Source organism: Apostichopus japonicus, chromosome 19, assembly GCF_037975245.1.
Source record: "Apostichopus japonicus isolate 1M-3 chromosome 19, ASM3797524v1, whole genome shotgun sequence".
Taxonomy (NCBI): domain Eukaryota; kingdom Metazoa; phylum Echinodermata; class Holothuroidea; order Aspidochirotida; family Stichopodidae; genus Apostichopus; species Apostichopus japonicus.
The window spans coordinates 9,339,147-9,358,876 of record NC_092579.1 but is presented as its reverse complement, the minus strand read 5'-3'; the positions used below and the strand labels follow the sequence as shown (position 1 = coordinate 9,358,876).

General features: G+C 36.7%; 1 protein-coding gene across 37 annotated transcripts in view; it reads right to left on the bottom strand.

The window, feature by feature from the left end:
• LOC139959375 (gamma-adducin-like) overlaps positions 1 to 19,493 on the bottom strand; it is a 75,289-nt gene extending 55,796 nt beyond the window's left edge. For 3 of the 37 annotated variants that reach the window (XR_011790072.1, XR_011790059.1, XR_011790065.1), the window contains exons 1-13: positions 18,926 to 19,480; positions 16,013 to 16,170; positions 15,371 to 15,668; positions 13,960 to 14,411; positions 11,785 to 11,885; positions 11,241 to 11,267; positions 10,375 to 10,614; positions 9,547 to 9,737; positions 7,698 to 8,861; positions 6,427 to 7,561; positions 5,935 to 6,168; positions 4,320 to 4,470; positions 3,871 to 4,018 (exon numbers count right to left, since the gene is read on the bottom strand). The gene's annotated coding sequence lies outside the window, so the exon portion shown is untranslated. Of the gene's footprint in view, positions 1 to 3,870; positions 4,019 to 4,319; positions 4,471 to 5,934; positions 6,169 to 6,426; positions 7,562 to 7,697; positions 8,862 to 9,546; positions 9,738 to 10,374; positions 10,615 to 11,240; positions 11,268 to 11,784; positions 11,886 to 12,143; positions 12,221 to 13,920; positions 14,412 to 15,370; positions 15,669 to 16,012; positions 16,171 to 18,925 lie in introns of all 37 variants that reach the window. The other 34 variants (XM_071956937.1, XM_071956938.1, XR_011790039.1 and 31 more) reach the window with 33 other exon arrangements.
• Between the last annotated feature and the right edge of the window lie 237 nt (positions 19,494 to 19,730).

The following is a 19,730-nucleotide window of genomic DNA, read 5'->3' as shown; positions in this document are numbered from 1 at the left end:
CAATCTGTGTTTGGAAAGCGATCACATCAGGAGAAACTGTCCTAACTACAAATGTAAAGTTTGCGATGTCCAAGGGCACCGGGAAGCTAATTGCCCAAAGGTCAGATGCTTTAAATGCCAAGAACTTGGACATAAAAGCTTTAATTGTCCTGAGACGTTTGAAGAGTATCGCCATGACAACACACACGCTGGCTCGACCCTAGATACACATGAAAACGAAACACAATATCAGTCTGAGGGATTAGTCACTGGGTCAGTTGAACAGGACGATCACGCTATTCAAGAAGCTAAAGAGGTCAGGGCACAGAAATCCGAACAAAACACAGATTCAACAGCAAAGAAGAACAATAACGCGAACTCCAGACACCCAAGTAATCCTAACCAGGAGTCAAAGAAAACCCACCAACAACAGCGAACTGAACAAAAGACGACATTGCCAACACAAAAAGTAGTAGAACAACGGAGAACACAACCCGAGACTGGATCTCAGCGGATGGAGGGGGCAAGCACACAAAGGGGAAACATCCAACCCCACAAAAGGCAAATATCCCTAGACGAAGACGGCTTTCAAACTATCAGACTAAAGAAGAAAACATTTATTCCTAATCTCAGCAGAGCGAGAAATGTCAGAACAAAGGATTCTTCAGCAGAACCTATGCAAAGATGATGGCGTTCATGTTATACATTTATTTATTTATAGCGATGCAAGCTGCAAAATACCTTGAAACAGGGGAGGAAGCTATCGCATGCAATTACTACGATATTGTTTCATACAACAAGATGTCTAGCGAACACATATTGTCTTTATTCCACCATAATAGTCGAAACCTTAACAAAAACTTAGACGAGATAACTACATTTACGTCTCTATTGAAGGAGGATTTCTCTGTCATTGGATTTACCGAAACCTGGCTTACTGCAGATATATCCCCCTAATCCATATCAATAACTATACGCTTGTTGAAAGGCATCGTCCCAAAAGGAGAGGTGGCGGTGTTTGTTTATTTGTTAACAACGATTTAAATTTCAAAGTCAGAAACGATATAAGCATTTTCAATGATTCTGTCAATGTTCATAGAGGTTGACATAACATCAGCAATAAAAAATTATACCATAGGCGTAATTTATAGGCCTCCCAAAAGTTCACTGCATATTTTTCTGACACACGAAAACAAAATTTTAACCCAACTCCCGAATGAACGACATAGTGCATACATTATGGGTGATTATAATATTGATCTTGCTGACAATATTAAATCTGCTGACTTTTTAAACTTACTATATGCCAGTGGATTTTTTCCTACTATTACCAAACCTACCCGTGTGGGTTGCACTTCTGCAACTCTTTTAGATAATGTTATAACCAATGATGACTGCAAACTAATAACTGGTATCTTTGTAACCAATCTCAGTGACCATTATCCATTATTTCTCCAAACTGCCATACACAAAAGTAGGCAAAGGGGCCCTATGTATGTGAGGAACTACTGCAAAACAATTGTAAAGAATTTCTTCTCAACAATCCGAGATGCTTCTTGGGAAAATGATTCATCCCAAACTGATGCAAACATTGCCTATTCTATGTTTTATAACAATTTCAATGCCATATATAATCAATGCTTTCCTGAGCAATGCGTCACCAAATCTAAGAGACGTCGAAAGAGACACCTGTGGATTACTGCAGGTATTCTAGTTTCTATCAAAAGAAAAGATAAGCTATTTAAAAGACATATTAAGAACCCGTCTGGTGTAAATAAAACTATTTATTCTCAATATCGAAATAAGCTCAATCATGTTATCAAATTTTCTAGAAACTTATATTTCAACAATAAATTTGATAATGCGAGGAGTAACCCAAAAGGCACATGGGATACCATTAACCAACTACTCCATAAAGGTCGTAAGCAATCATCGTATCCCTCTTTTTCAAGGATGGTGACAATGAGATTAACACCGACCATGACATTGCTAATAAATTTAATGACTTTTTCGTCAATCTGGGGCCATCACTGGCAAGTAAAATCAACCACAAACGTAAATCACAGGAATCTGTGAACATTGATGTTAACACTCATTCCATGTTTTCTCATCCTGTCAGTGAGGAGTTGTTAAAAACAGCAGCCTCTTGCATGAAACCCGATAAAGCAGCTGGATACGATGATTTTAAGCCTGGTATTGTAAGACAAGTTATCCTATTTATTACCAAACCATTAACCCACATTTGTAATTTGTCGTTCAATACCGGTATTTTTCCTGATATGCTAAAAATTGCCAAGGTCATCCCTGTCTTTAAGAAAGGGGATTCAGAAAACTTTGAAAATTATCGACCTATATCACTATTATCATGTTTTTCCAAAATAGTTGAAAGGCTTATGTATAATCGTATTTTTAACTTTATTTCAAAATATAACATTTTATGCCAGGAACAGTATGGATTCCGTCCTGAACACTCCACTGAGCTAGCACTAGCTGATGCCATTGACAATTTGTATAGTAATCTTGACAAGAATAGTACCTGTGTCGGGGTTTTCCTGGACCTCTCAAGGGCCTTTGACACAATAGACCACACAATTCTGCTTAATAAATTACACCGTTACAGCATAAGAGGAACCCCTCTTAATTGGATCAACAGTTACTTAGCAAACCGCTACCAATATACATCCTACAAAAATGCTCATTCCCAACCGGAGAGAATTCAATGTGGTGTGCCACAAGGCTTTATACTTGGTCCATTGCTTTTTATCCTAAATGTTAATGACATTACCAATGTTTCTGATAAAGTTAAAGTTGTTTTGTTTGCTGACGACACAAATATTTTCTTCGTATCACAATCGAGAACTTTATTTCATATTGAAGTATCAACTGAATTAGACAAGTTCAGCGACTGGTTCGCTGGCAACAAATTATCATTGAATATTGATAAAACAAACTATATAGTTTTTAACACTTCTAAAAATTTTACATGGAATGCTGATATTACTATGGGGAGTAAAAGACTACAACAAGTCAATAGTACTAGATTTTTAGGCGTATATATAGATCATTAACTTAAATGGTGTGACCACATTACAACTGTCTGTAAAAAAGTTGCAAAAAACAACGGTGTTTTAGCTAAGCATTACCTGCCACAACACATATTAAAGATTCTCTATCAGACATTAGTCCAGCCACATATTACGTATTGTTGTAACATATGGTCTGGTACTAGATATACCAATCTGAATCCCATTTGTATTACACAGAAGAGAGCAGTCCGCCATATAACACATGCCAAACCACGGGACGACACAAATCCTCTTTTTAAGCGTTCTAAGTTGTTAAAAGCTGATGACATTATTAGGGTTAACCTTGCTACATTTGCTTATAAGGCATGGAATGGACTGTTACCAAATGCTTTTAATGACTACTTAATATGTAACAGTGATATTCATCATTACAATACCAGATCTTCAGGCAATGCACATTATAACAGGTATAATTCTACAATGAGGATGTTATCACTAAGGGCACGTACAATCAAAACATGGAATTCTCTATCAGACAATATTACAAATAAACCTTCTGCAAAATCATTCAGAAGAAACTTTATTCAAAGAATTATTGCATCTTATTAATTGAACATGTTCATTTTTTCTTATATATTTTGTTTTCTTTTTCCTTTTCTTTACAGGGAGTCCTCTACTTTGTTAAGCCATCTGAAGGTTTTTTAGAGGACTTCCTTTCACATTGAATATATTCACGTGATAAACAAATCAAATAGAATTTGTGAATAGGACTGCATAATGCAATTTTAGTCTAGTATGTTAATTATTTAATGATGTCTATTTCCTCAAGATGAGCTTCATTCTCAAAAGTTATACCTGTACTTACATTTTATGCCTTTGTTTGCTAGCTGGGTCATCTACTTGGTTATTTTTCAGTGGAACAGGTGTCACTTAACTGTTTCTTCTCCTCTTTACTGCTTGCATGTGTTCCTCTCATTCCTAAATTTGTCCATCAACTTCATGCTTCAGTAATCCTGTTTCAAAAGGAATTATAAATAATATCGAATGCTCTATGTTCACATACTGGGTAATCACCAATCACAATAAATCCCATTCCAACCCCATAGCTTCACGCACACACACATCTAATCAAATACACACACATGCTGTTTGAAAGCCGTTATTTCCTATTCACAGTTGGTTTGGTCTACCAAACATACTCTGAAACTCTCTACAAAGACAACGATGCACAGAGCTGACCCTGGCAACCTAGGATAAGGAATTATATTTTACCCAGCCCAGACACAATAGCATGTACATGTAAACATTACTTACTACAGGATGAGCGCCAGGTATGGATGCCTTTCCCAGGAACGGGTAGCCCCCGCTGCCTCTGAGTAGTGGGCAGTTCAAGTGCAGCTCGTAGATTGCTCGACAGCATGTCTCTTCCCAGTCCTGTGGTCAGTACACTACAACCAGTTTGTACCTACATGTAATGAAAGAAATTAATCAATAATAATATGGCACAAAAGAGGGTTCTAATTAAGAAGACACTGCAACTGCATGGCCTCTCCAAAGACTTTCCAATTCAGGCAGAATATGATCATCAATATCACAACCCTCTAAGTATAATGCAAGAAGTAAGACTCCATTTGCTCCTGCAAGCCAATGCAGGGATGTAATAGTTGCGAATGTCACCATGGATACATTTGTTATTGGTTACCATCACAGTAACAAGTTGTGCTTAATGGGTGAAATGAAAAGAAGAAGGGATCACAAGGTACAAAGTCCAGGCAATGAGGGCTGTTCAGCAAAGATGCCCTATTTCGGAGATGAACAAAATGGTGGAAAGATTTGTGAATCCAAATTACTTACAGGTAAGAATCCACTAATGGTCAAGTGTCTCACAACTGATGCTGATGGCAAGGCATGTAAAAGGTTCAGTAGTACAATGGCTGTAACTACTTATTCTGAAAGTGAACTTAACCTGTTAGATCAAGTTCACCTACTCAAGTCACTCCGCAGAGCACTGACTATATTAAAGCAGTATTCTCCTCTGATATGTTCCTGCAAAAACTGTGACTAAGAAGCGCTTGACAATCTTATAAATACCTGGGAGAAACCATCACTGATAAATTGGAGTGGGATGAACATGTAAAACATATTCTAGCAAAAACTAATCAGCATATGTTCCTATTACAGAAGCTTAATTTATTCGGACTAGACCAACTCTTATTTCTCTGTTCTATATTAAAATCGGCAATCAAGACCACCATTACATTCTGTTTAGCTGCGTGGGGTGAAAATACCGCTGCTAGAGACATGACCAAGTTAAGTAGACTAGTTTCTAAAGCAAGGAAAGTTTGTTGGTCACATGACCGAAGTTCAGTAGATGAGTTGCTTGTCAGAGTATCACAGAGTAATATGAAGTCAATCATGTCATCCCAACATCCTCTGGGGCATCGGGTAGATTACAGCAATCAAACAGGCAGACTAATTGTCATGAGATGCCGAACTGAGAGATACAGGCGTTCTTTCTTGCAAAGGGCTATTCTCAATCTTGCCAATGAATTATGTAGGAAATAGGCCAAATATATGTGTCAGAACATGGACATAGTAGTCTTAATTTTTCGTTTTAGGAATCAGATTTTTATGTATTTTCGATGTATTTATGATTGTTTTATTGTCTGTTTTACTGAGATGGACTGAATGCCAATTTATATGGTCAATAAATTTCTTTTATCTGAAATATCAAAAGGGCTTCATTAACATGTTTAGAATGCCTTGCAAAGTACTACAGTGGAAATCATTTATATTGCCAAAAGCATTCATTTGTATGCAAGAGGGGCAGGAAGTACACATTTCCATGTATGCCAAATGCTGCAAAGGGTTCTCTGCTAATATCCCACACTGACAGCAGGAAGCTAAACAAAATATCTGAGACACTCACCTGCAGCAAATGATTATGGTCCACTCGTTTTGAGACTTCCACTCAAAAGCAGATGTCATCAATAAGGCTTTCACTGTGACCAATCCAAAACATAGTACCACACTTTCGTGCATTGGTCAGTACAGGGACTACAGTTCCATACACATAACATATAATGTGCCTGAAGAGTCCATAGCCAGGAAGATGGAAGCTGCAGTATTAAAGGTGAGCTCAAATAGTCCATGTATCCAGACTCTGAAATAGATGCAAAGAAAACAGCAATGTGATGAATTACGTAAGAGAGGCAGAGCATACAGATGGAGGAGAGCACAACTCAGAGAGAGAGTACAAGCTACATGGTAGAACTAAAAACATAAACCAGTCCAGTATCTATAAGAAAGATCAACTGATTCATGACCAGTTACTCTAGGATGAAAAACTACACTGATGATGAAGATGACAATATTTATCAGTGATGCCAGTAATTTGTAAACTGAGTCCATCCACACTCACTGTTATGAGTTAAAACAGTATCACTCAGTCAGGGAAGTAGGCAATCAAGCTGATGACCATAAACTTGGCAAGAGCCATCAAACTTTCAAGGCTTTCTGCTGTGTTGCACTGCAGGATACTGTTGAGAGATGTGACACCTCTCTCCACATGTAGGCTGTTGTGGCATATGTAGGAGATGTCAAATGGTTTGGTCCTTAAGATTTCTTTACTTTGCACAATACTTTGAAGAGCATATATGTCAGAATGTGGACTCTGCTGCCTCTTCTCTTAGCTGCCAGGGTTAGCATTGTGAAAATAATGCCATATGCTGGTGCCCCTGGCTTACTGATGGTGTAGGCACCTGTCCACATTCTGCATCCCTCTGTGTAACTTGCTGGGGCTGATGTATGTTTTGCCAACTTTTCATTTATGTCATCAGCCCATGCCATCCAATCTTGGTCTGACATTGTAAAGGTGTGAGCTTTCCAGTTCCATATGTCTAAATGTATATATAGGCCTAAGCTTATTCTGAATGCAGCTTGGGGCTCAGTTCAGCTGATTCTTACACCACATTGAGGAGTAATATATGCTTTTAAACTTCTGTCGCTTTTGCTCTGCTACACTGCACAGAAGTAGGCTACTCACCAGATCTACAACTACTTAAGCTACATGTACTACTTAGTGAGTGTAAGTCTGTGATGGTATAAGCTCTGAGGTGATGGGTATTACTTTCACTTTTCCCCTTTGAGGTAGCTGAGAGGTTTTTCACACCTACCCATGCAATCATCCCATTCTTTATCATAAAGTTGAAATTTGATTTCTTCTTGAATATGAAACTTTTTCCTAATTTTAAGTTGCTAACTCTTCAAACTCAACAACTTGCTTCTGTTCTTTTATGGTGAGATCATAGATGTGAGGAGTTCATAAATACTGATTTAGTTTCAGAACCAATTCTACATGTTAATCTTCTTACAACTGTTTATTCAACATCTATGAGAAAAGGTTTCCTCATGTAAGTGAATGAGGTGTCAATGTTCCAAAAGTTTATTGAACCTTTCTGTCCAGCACATTTTTGGCATTTATATGTAAAATTCCACCTGTTTTCTGCCATACTTCCTCTGTGGGAAATGGTGTAGTGCAACCCTGCATTTCTGTACTGTAAAGAAAGAAAAAATAGATAACTAACATCCTGGTTATCAGTACTGAAGGGCTCATTTATTAAAATTACAATTCATTATTCTTAATCGTAGTTAACCATAAACATAGATTGAAATACAGATCTTGTCTCTTACTATTTTTATAACCAGAACTGCATGTGGATTCCTAACATAGTTAATGATCAGCTATCTGCAGTATTCTGTTCGTAAAGTGTTTGTGTAATGCGGCTTAGCAAGAGTCTTTCCAGTAAAGCTGTTGGAAAAGGGAAGACCACTAATGGAGTAAATGAAAACAATTAAATGATACCTTAAATAACTGTTGACCAGCTGATAAACATATTTATATTTTAAATGCAATATCCCCAGATTAGTGATAGTAATATACCTAACATGTGTTCATCCGTGGGTGGGAAAGCAATTATTTACTCTGTCACTGTGAATTTCCCTCATGCAGTGGCATTGCTGGCACGACTCTTACTCAATTGTGTTCGTGTTACATTTGCAAAGAAAAAGTTAAGCTTACCTTCTAAAAGGTTAAGTTAACCTTAAAAGTGCTAGTTCAAAAAGGTTAAGAAGGTTGGCTTCTGCAATTGCGTAGGCCTACAGCACACATACTTTATGCTTGACCTTATTAGTTTAGATTAGTTTAGTAAAGAAAAAGGATCAGGAGGGACACTCAAGTCCCCATCAAAGACCCTATAGGAGATGGAAGAAAACTGATGACACAAACGATCAGACCCGATTACAATGCTTAAAGTGCTTGTCCAAAGCATTCTTAAACCCATTCACACTACAGTACTTGCAAGTACAATTTTCTCAGGCAAACCATTCCACTCATTCACGACCCTATTAGAAAAAAATTTATGCCGAATATTAATGCTACTTTGTGACTTGTGGAGTTTAAGACAATGACATCTGGTACAACCACTATCAGCAAACATGAAAAAGTCAGTGACTATCAAGATACTTAATAAAGATATCACTTTTATGAAACCTACGTTTGAGTTGAATCTTGGCCTTGGTCACTGCATAATCTAGATCTGTGGGAAGACTGTCCATGAACTTGTGTTTGAGTTACTTTATTTCTCTGAAATTTAGTGACTCTAGCCCTGACTCGTTGCATAACTGGTAATAGTTCCTGAAAACTCAACATGAATTGAATATGAACCACTGAATCAAGAACTACTGGAGACTAATAATTCTTCACATCCTTGGCTAGATGAAGTAATGGTTTCTAATACAAACGGTATACTTTATCAATCCCGTTCTTGAACCATTGGCCAGAAAATTGTGTCCTTTCTGGAGAGAAGTATTGAAGGAGAACCGGACTGATGGTGTGCTATTTATAATAATCCCTCTGCCTAATACAAATACCAAAGTATTTGATTATAAAATAGTGAATTGCACATAAAGCTCCTAAGGCGACATCTTTGCTCTAGGTAAATTTAACTCTTTTCACAACACTTAGGACGACATAGCATAAACTCACCACTTAGGGCGACAATGGTGATTTAGTGTAATTTCTTCACACTGGACGATTAAATATAATTAACTAGTTAATTAATTTCACATATACATGTCACCCTATGTGAAATTAACTCTTTCCACAACATTTAATAAATTAATAAATTGTGAAAAACAACACACCAGAGATCTACAGTCAATATGAAAAGATGCCTGTATACAGTATTTAGAACTGCTCAATGGGATCATTTCAACTCAAGCTGGATTCTAAACCTGAAAATTTCCAACGTATGAATTCTGGCCATTAACTTACATCACTAATAGTTTCAGAATTTGACTACTGTTCATTTGTCAGTTTATTGAGTTATCGTAATGACAGGCTCTTAGCATTACACTATAAACACACATACTGCTACTTCACAAAAATGCATTGTGTTACATATTGAAACAATTTTACATAACACAAAACAGCATGGAATGAAAACAATATGACAAAAACAGGGAGTTTGCAGGAACTCACCAGGACTCACAAAAGCCTTCAAGATCTTTGCAATCTAGACACACCTCAAGGTGCCCCTGCATACTCAAGCATGACATATAGCCCTTGTTACTAGGATATATTGGAATTACTGGATATGAGTTTGCCCGACAGTGCAAGTCTCATTGTAGGAAGTCCACTTCGTCTCATTTGTTGTATGTAAGAAGAAGTACCTGGAAAGGAAAAAATAAGTTACTCATTACAACAATGTTGCATTTCTATTGCAATTTCCATTTGTTCCTTTACCCTCTGGATTATCAGGTATAAATGAAAACTTTCATTCAGCTTTTACTTAAAATTATCAGAATTACTATTAAGAGCAACAAACTTATAACTCAGATACAGACTATCATCTAAACCCAGCCTTTACAAAATGTGCATCCTCATTGTATTGATGCAAGTTTATCAGTCAGATCTAACTAGTGACATGATACCTCTTTTAAAAATGACTAATTCCCTGCAAACCTAAGCAAATTCCCAATCAGTTTCAATGTTGAAGGTAGTCTGTATATGCCCCAATTTATAGGATGCTATAATTGCTAGAAGTTTTTAACAAGTTACTTTCATGTAGGCCCTTAGTCCAAATTGTTCTCAGACATTCTTAATGAACACACAAGATGACTGAATGTCCCTGTGAGGTAAATTTCCTCAAAAGTTGTAATAAAAACAGTTTATAGAATTTTGACCAAAGGTGACCAAATTTGAATATTTGGGCCAACATGGCATAAATTTAAATAATACATTGAAAAGTTCACTTATTTTTTGGGGGGTTGCTTTGATGCTTTTCACAGAACGATCTATATCTCTTACTCATCTAAAAGTTTGCACTGGCTTTGGTTACAGGAAGTGCATGATGATGTGTAAACTGCACCAAGGAATTCTAATGCATCCTCCTGTGCAGTTGAATCAAACTCTGGAAGAATCTGTTTCAACCTTGCGAGACAGGAGGCCCATAAAGTTCAGGTTGAAATTTGCGTGGAAGAGAGCTTTGATTACTTCCATTAATTCAGAGCTATGTCCATCATAGTGTTGAATGATGCTGCAAAGAAGCTATAAAAGAAGGAAAATTTAGATTTGTAGGAAATCTACATCTGACATGGGTGGCTCATCAATATGAGTGGAAAAGTTTAGGGTTGCAGCCTTCATTTGTATCCATTTTTTTATGATTGCTTGATGTTTCAAAGCACTTTCTTGGAAGTCTGTCACTAGCTTCTGTAGCTGAACAGTTACTCTCATCAAGTAAAATGATAAACACATCATATCTTAATAACCATTTGTTGGAATATGCTACTGGGAGAAAGGAGTAGAGGTATCATGAATTTGACAAAGAGAGTGCCCATGTTGGAAATCTAGTATATTTGGGGGATAATAAAACTTAAAACCTTCATTGTTGAAGTGAAAATTATGATATTCTGCAATAAGTGCCAATCCTTGGGATGGGGTTGGAACATCACAAAATGCCCCTTGCAATTGTGCCCATATAGATTGGGATTTTCCCTTCTCCAGGCATAGGAGTTTGTCAAGGATATGGTCCTGGCACAGTAAAGGTCTTCCATTTTTCAACATTTCCAGGTGAGGAGGATCAAGTCACATGAAGTCTTGCACCTCCGTAGCTTGGAATCCCTGCCTTAATGAATTTATTTCTAAAGCTGCATGGGTTGTCTTAGGTTACTTACCTTTACAGTAACAGGATTGCTTTGTTCCTGAAATAAAAACATTTAACAATATTTAATGTGACTTTTCGAGCATGGCCAGTGATTTTCCACGATCAAGAAATTCACAATAACATGGATCTATATCCATAAAATAATGAAAAAGAAAACTCAATTTGAAATAGAAAAACCAGTATTCTTTGCAAGAGTTGGATAAATATGCAATAACTGTGGGGCTGTATTGACCTTGATCATGTTTCTCCCTGTAAGAAGGTAACATATATTGTGAAAGAGAAATATAGAACATAGGTTGGGGTGGGAAATTGTGCAGGGGGGCAGAGGTTTGTTTGGCCCCAAATATGCGAAAGTTCCAATACGGTCACATTTGGTCAACATTTTAAATTGTTGTCATTACCACCCTGGAGGAAATTTACCTCACTGAGACATTCAGTCATCTTGTGTGTTCATTTAGAATGTCTGAGAACAATCTGGAAATAACAATCTCAAGGAATGTAATTTTTGAAATCTTCAGAAAAGTATGCTATAATTTGTTGCCTATACAGACTACCTTTAATTCAAATTTCTTCTATTGGATATTTGAATCATATTCAAACTTGGGCTGCTAACCTCATCTGGTGTGTTTGTACTGATGATACTGGCTGCAAGTTCCTGAAATATAGAATAATCAAATTTATGGATTACATGCAACAGCTACTGTATATTCAACAACCTATCACAGCACAGGTCAGCAATTATTTGTGTTAGTACACTGTGGATATGTTCATATGTATATCGATTCCTTTTGTTAAAAAATTCTTTCTTGCAATAAAAAATTTAAACGCTACGAGACATTTATTGGATATTGAATACAAATTTGCATTTTTTTCTTTGTTAATTAAGGCATATGTTCATACATAGAGGTCATACCAAATTCAAGATCAGATGAAATTTAAGTCGGTCAATATCAGTGCCTATTCTGGAAATTTATGCCTCTATGAGGATTTCTGTGATGATAGAATCAATGTTGATGAAAGAATAAATGTGACTTCATGCAGTGTTTTACAACCTGTATAAAATTAATACTCCAACCACACATGCAAAGTGCAATGTGGTTCCCAGCTACACCACTCTTTGGGGAAATGGTAATTTGATGGCTGTTCTTGCTGCAAACTCAGTCTAGACAGTGTGTTAGATTATCAACTCAACCAACTTCGGCCAAGTTCCTGATATTGTCGGCTGCAAGCCAGGAATCTCATTGGGTTGCTGCCACCACCATGAAGATTTAAGCAGTATATCATTTCTCCTATAACAACAACATTGGAATGGTAAAGCAACATTACCGTAATGATGCTATATCGCAATTCCCTTTTGAATTAAGTAATATTTTAAGGGACATTTTCTTAATATTTAGTTTGTTCAATATATGAAAAATCAACCAATGTAAAATGCATTATGGTTTCCATGATGTAACATGAGTAATTTGTGTATGCGTTTGTTTGTGTGTGGGGGGAGGGAAGGGGGTTTGCACACTTAATAGTAATTAAGGCTCTACAAATATTAGAAAAAGCTGGAAATGATGATTGAGATGCAACAAACATGGGCGAAAGTGGAAAATATCTGCCAAGAAAACGAGACGGACCATTCCTGCAGGCTATGAGGTATCATTATGTTAAGTATCAACTCAAATGGAATAAAATTCTTCCGATTCTGTGTTTATAAGGAAATTTCAGCTGAACCTTATTTTGTCACACATCTCATCAATATGCAGCAAAATAATAACACTGAAAACATTGCATTGTGTAACCAACCTCCTCAGCACAATAAAATTTAGTCATACCACATATGGTTGGTGAGCAATTGCAGATCAGGTTTTAATGTTAAGCCCTGCCCACTCATTTCGTTGCACGATATCTGCACCAAAAGCAATAACGACCCTCCTTAGCTCGTCATTGCTGCAAGGATCACCTCAAACCAACCTACCATTCTTCAGATTGGAGCTAACAGTTATTAATGTTAAGCCCTGCCCACTCATTTTGTTGCACAATATCTGCACCAAAAGCAATAACGACCCTCCTTAGCTCATCATTGCTGCAAGGATCACCTCAAACCAACCTACCATTCTTCAGATTGGAGCTAACAAGAGAACGTCAGCAAAAATCTATTTTGGACCTGCCCGTTACAAACATTCAATCAGCAGAATAAACCAGAGATTAAAAATGTTGTAATGGTCAAGCAACATGTTGATACTAGTTTCATGTTAACCCCGCCCACTCATTACCATGCATGATATCTACACCAAAGAAAGTAGTTACTATATGTGGTTTTACCAAGTTGATCTGGCAAGAAGCTAATTAGAAGTTGAACATTTAATTGCTGAGTTTCAAACTGACATCACATAAAATTCTCCTCTCGAAACTAAGCAAATAAAATCAAATATTTGAAAACATTTGTCTGGAAACTGGAGTTTTCTAATTAACTTATTCTTCTCTCTTTTATTGTTGGCAATTATGTTTCATTTTTTAAAGCCATTGAGTCAAATTGATTTATTGTGTGAAGACAGCTACAGCCCTTACCCTCACATAAGCCAGCACAGAACTCATCAAGTTACTGATTATTGTTAAGAAAATTATGGAGGAATCATGCCAATCAACCCCCTCTCCCAACCCCCCCCCTCCCAAATAAAAAGACTGTAAAGGAATAATACTTGTGTGAAATTCTTTAAGTAAAATTGATTGAATTTTACTTCAAAGGAAGGCTGTGTGTACAGCCCTTTCTCATTCACAGCCTTGACTCCATACAGCCAAAAGTTTTCGAGCTTCCCTCCTCTTCGGGCATCCTTTCTAGCATTCCGGACGAGAACACTTATAGAACCAACTTTGAAGCTCTGAATAAAACAAAATCCAGCATATATACGTAAACATCATAATACAATGTATATGTTGCCATTCATTTAACTACAGTGCAGTTTTCAATGCACAACATAGCATTATGTAATTACCTGTTTTGATTGCTGCCTTTAATCAAAATTCTTTTTTTGCCATTTTTGGGCTTTGCCAATATTTTCTTTTACAAAACCTTTGATTATGTCCTGCGACTGTGACATGAGTTGAAATCCCTCTCCCGCTGTGCATCACTGCAGCAGGAGATTCTGGTTGGACAATGGAGTCTTCAATGTCGACTGGTAACAATGGCTCTCTGGATATATGAAGATAATTAACAATCAATTATTCACAACACTTTGTATTTGTATATTTGTATATTTATTTGTTTCATCACAATTTACAGTGTGACGGGAAGTCTCCTATAAAGCCTGTAAGGCTTAACAAAGTAGGAGACTCCCCAAAAAGAAAAAAAAAAGAAAGAAAAACTTAAGAATAGAAAAAGAAAAGTTAATAGTAGCATCTACAATGATGAAATAATCGAATTGACTCTACTTGAAATTAATAATGGTAATAAGCAATCCTAACAATCTTTATAATGATCTTAATCGCAAACACACACAAGAATAAATCCATCAATAGTGAGAAATAATTACAGTTTGGAGATTCCTTTTGAATACAGAGTAAGAAGGCTTATTCTTAACATTATCCTGGAGATTATTCCACGTTTTTATAGCACGAATACGAGGGTTAAAAGAACTTAAAGTACTTCGTTGGGATAAAACATGGGCGTTATTACAATGGCGTTATTACAACTTTATTACAACTTTGTTGACTGAAGAATAAATAAATTTTTATATATTTTATTTTCACTATTAAGACCCTGGAACCATAAATCTGAGTCACATCACATACTCAAACCAGCAGAAATATAAAACAAAAGTATATTCTGTGCTGTTATAGGTCCAAATTGCATACCAGCCCAAAATATGATATATAACTGAAAAACAAAACCAATATCAGTGGCATTAATTGCATGTATCTAAATTAATTGGCATGCTTTTATAGTTTAATGAATGTTCATCTTTTGTACTTGCTATTTAGCAGTTTTTCCCAGGACCTGGGATGTGTCAAATGAGATTTTATCCTATAGAGGATCAGTGTAGCTATGCAGGATTTTTCCAAACACTCTTGTCCCTGATTGCTTTTCTCCGTATATGACCTTTACAAATGTAAACCTCTATTCAGCAATGGTAGGTTTGATTTATTACAAACCTTTCAAACATCACAACGAAAGGAGAAAGACCTGTAGAACCATGTTTTGCTGTACGGTACCCCATGAGAATGGAAGACAGTGTTTCATCCCAGTCATCTTGGTTTTGATTGACAACTTTGATGAGTGACATTTGCATTTTGCAGAGTTTGGTTGAATCTTTCATCCAGCCCATTGGTCTGTGGGTGGTAGCTGAAGGATACTCTGTGGCCCACCCCTGTCATGTCAAACAGGGACTTGTTCAGAGAATTAACAAATTCTCCTCTTTGGTCTGAGATGACAACTTTCATGCACCCAAATCTAAATAAATGAAAAATTAAACAAGTTGTTAAAGAACTGGTTATGAGTAATGCAGTAAACTATTGGCATCTTCAGAGTGGCCGTGTGGTTTAATCAGGAGATTCTTTTAGCACTTCTTTCAAAACAAGTAAGTTAAGCACTGACATAACACCTGGTCTTGGATGCACTGACCGTTATCCCACTAACATTTTATTAACATTAACTTATAAAACAACTTCAAGAAATTCCTGTAACCATTTGGCCGCTTTCTGGGTCACAGGTAAAACTGAGAACAAATGCAGGTCTGCATAACTAACTTCAAAAATATGTTATGTAAAGTAAAAACAAAGTAGATGGATATATACCTGGCCATGGTTTCAAACAGAAAGTTTGCAACGGTTTATGCTGTTTTGTCTCTTACAGCAACAGCCTCTGGCCATTTTGAAAAATAGTCACATAGGGTTATGATGTACTTATTTCCATTGTTGGTCTCTGCAAGGGGTCCAATCATATTCACACCCACCTAAAAAAAAAAGGAAAATAGCATTCAGAACCATACACAATCATACCAACTGATGTTCAAGTGATTTATATCTGAGTTTTGTAGACAATATACTGCTATTAAGGATTTCCAATCATGCTGGCAATACAGTATATACTTATTGAAAGTTAACAAAGATTACTCGATGACTGAATGTGCTAAAAGCAGGTATTCTTACACTGCTAATAAGGTGCGTACAATCAACAATTCTTGTACAGAACAGAATGCTGTATCAAAGTTTGCAAATACTTTTGATACTGGACAGTGAAGCTTTTTAATTTCAATGACTTAAATTGCATGATTTTGGCTTTTCTTGATTTAAAAGTAGTACTGCTCACACTTTTCAGCACAAAGCTCGGTGGCTCTTTATTGCTCCCGTTAGTCTAAACTCTTTGATCTTTTCCGTATCGATCTTCTTAGATTTAATGTTGAATTTTCAGGGCACAGTCCTGACGAACGATATTTTCCAATGATACTGTACTCTTCATCGGTATCCAGCTCAGGAGAAGTCATCTTGTAATATCAGATTGGGCTAAGTAAGTTAACGGTCTCAACTCCTAATGCTTAACCGAAGGCCAGAACAGTGCGTGCAAATATGCAACTACTAAGAATTTTGTGTGCCTGCGTGTTACACATTGAAATGTATTGCTTAGTATAATAACAAGCATGGCTTGTGTTTAATAAATTTATGTCTTGTTGATCACTTTTCTTTGTTTCGAACTTGGAACCTTTTAAGAGTTTATATCTTTTTTAGTAAGGTTATGAATTAATAACATGTTTGTCTACTCATTATTATTGCCTTTAAATGAACAACATATGTTTGATTAATGGTGGAGTGGCACCACCATTAAGAAAAGAACAACTTTTAGAAAATTTATAGATTGTCACACTTTTCTACCATCTTGAATATAATTTCCAGAATAGTTTTAAGGTCTGGTCAATTCTAATTCATGAATTGCAGATATTAATTATATTTCTTTCATTTAGAATAGAAGTTCTGTACTGTAATTTGAAAATTTGCTACCTTTGGTAACCGTGAAACGTGAACAGACCCAATTTCGAGGACGCTGATGTCAAACTCAAAGGTATAACAAACTTTCGTAAAATTTTGAAGACTTGCAGTGAGAGTTGTACAGTAAACCGCGAGAGTTGGCAGGCCTGCAAAACCCTAGCAATATAGTCTTCGACTTAAACGATTTTTGCTGATGTACTGAGTCTAGTCTAAGTCTTAACCCTATCGTTTTAAACTTCAGCCAGTGGCAGTAGGCCAAATTGTATAGGCCTAATGGAGTTTTTGGCTGAAACTGTAACAGTGTAAGGCCTAGCTAATTTAGAACTAGCCTTATGGCTGATAAGTCTGTTAACAAATCTTCAATCAAAGCGTTGTTGCATAGCATGCTAGGTGCTTACCCTAGGAGTATCTTAGGCTAAGCCATTACCATCTTCCATATACTTATATTGCAATACCAACTGACTCGACCTGTTGTTGGCCAAAAAAGGGGATATTGAATATCTACCCCATTTGGTAATGCTAGGCATACTTAATGCTCCTCTGCACAAATTCATGATTAAACACACACAGAGTATTATTTCAGTGGTCAAGCCAAACATGTCTTCAAGCACAGGAAAGTAGTGCTGGCCATTAGATTTAGAGCACTTATGTTTACAATCATACATGTTGACTGGTGAATTAATTAGGTGCGCTCAAGGATGAATCCTTGTGGCAGTATTTGGGGTAGTTTATCAAGTTACAAATTCTTAATGCTCGAGTGAATTTGAGGACTGTTTATCTATAGACAGTCTTGGCCTTCATGCATAGCATTAGACCTAGTTATATGTATTGCTATGCCCATAGTAGTATAGTCAGTAGTGCGAAGTTCGGCATACTGCTAAGTTCGGTCACCCTAAGAAATACACGATTTTACCATGACATCTTACAGGAAGAGCCAAATTTCACCAAAAAGTACGAAGCTACAGTTATTTTCTCTCCAAAATGGCCCGTGTGCAAGAAATTACTTACATATTACATGTTATAATTACTGAAAAAGCAACTGCGCCACCAATTTTATCACCAGCGCCACACTGTGGGTTGCGTGTCCCAACTTTGCAATTACCAGTTCCACAATCACGAAGAATCTTCTTGGAATACAACGTGAAAACAGTTTGCAGGAAGAAAGTTTGGCCGTGTATCATACTATAACACAATTCTCCCACCATATCAAGTATATTTTCATGTGATTTATACCAGAAGATATAGTTTTGGGCCCTTGGGGTGTTTTAAGGCTTAGGTGTCCGAACTTCGAAGTGACCATGCTACTAGTAGTAGGCTACTTCTTATGGCCATATTCAACTTCAATTCCTATGATTGAGATACACAGCTAATTGCTGCATATAGGTCCATTAGGCCTAACTCAGCCCAGCTACAGTCAGACTTTAGAAATCTTGGTTACATTGGTTGCACTGGTGTAACTACTGTAGCCTAGGTCTAGGCTAGGCATGTTATAACTCAGTCGTATAACTCAGTCGTAGGCCTAGACATAGGAAGCCATATAGGTCTATGCTTGTTTGCTTTGAGCTCAAATAAGTAGTAAGCCAAGCCTAAAATGGAACTAAACAGGAAATCCTGGACTTTATGACCAAAACATGCCGATCTACTCTTACTGTCGTAATACTAGTTGTTGAAGCCTAGCCTAGTACCGATTAGTAGTAGTGCCTATGGCCCTATGCCTATCCCCACCTCAAACAGCTTGGTAGGCCTCTAGACCGTCATGCAGTTGAAATTTTGTCTCCCAAATCTTTCGTCTTTGTAGAAACGAACTCCATCTCCATTTCGGTGGCTACATCAGGCCGCACAGCAAGGCAAGATGTTTTCTTTAAAACAATACAAAACCATTGTTAGCCTACGCACGTTTTATACAAAATATGTGTTTGTAAAATTGTATGGCAGTGTCGTCTGCACATTTCAAAAAAGTTTTTTGATTTAGGGTGGCATACTCCTATTAGAGTCGATATCCATCCGCCCGATTGTTATTCTATCTCGGGAAATGTTCCAAAAAGCATCAGGAGAACATCTTTTTTGACCCGTTATCAATCTTGATTTTTTTTTTTTTTTTTTTTTGTGGCTTGCATGTTGAAGAGCATGAATGACTAGAATGTCTTTACATATGTTATGTTTCTTCCTTGTCATCTTAATTTCATCCAAATCTCAGCAAAGCGAGGAATTCCAACCCTAGATTCACTGAGCCGCAATAATGATTGTATTGACAATATATTTATTACTGATGGCGACGCTATCAGCGACTGATGACATTAATCCTGCAGGCAATATCACCTGCAGGTATTATAACATTAACTCTTTTAATGATGTAGAATCTCACTCCAGTTTTTCAATTTTTCACCATAATAGCCGAAGTTTAAACCAAAATTTCGACGAAATCAATACTTTTATTTCTTTATTAAAAGAAAAATTTTCAATAATCGGTTTTACGGAAACATGGTTTACCAATATTATTTCACCCCTGATATCCATAGATAATTACACT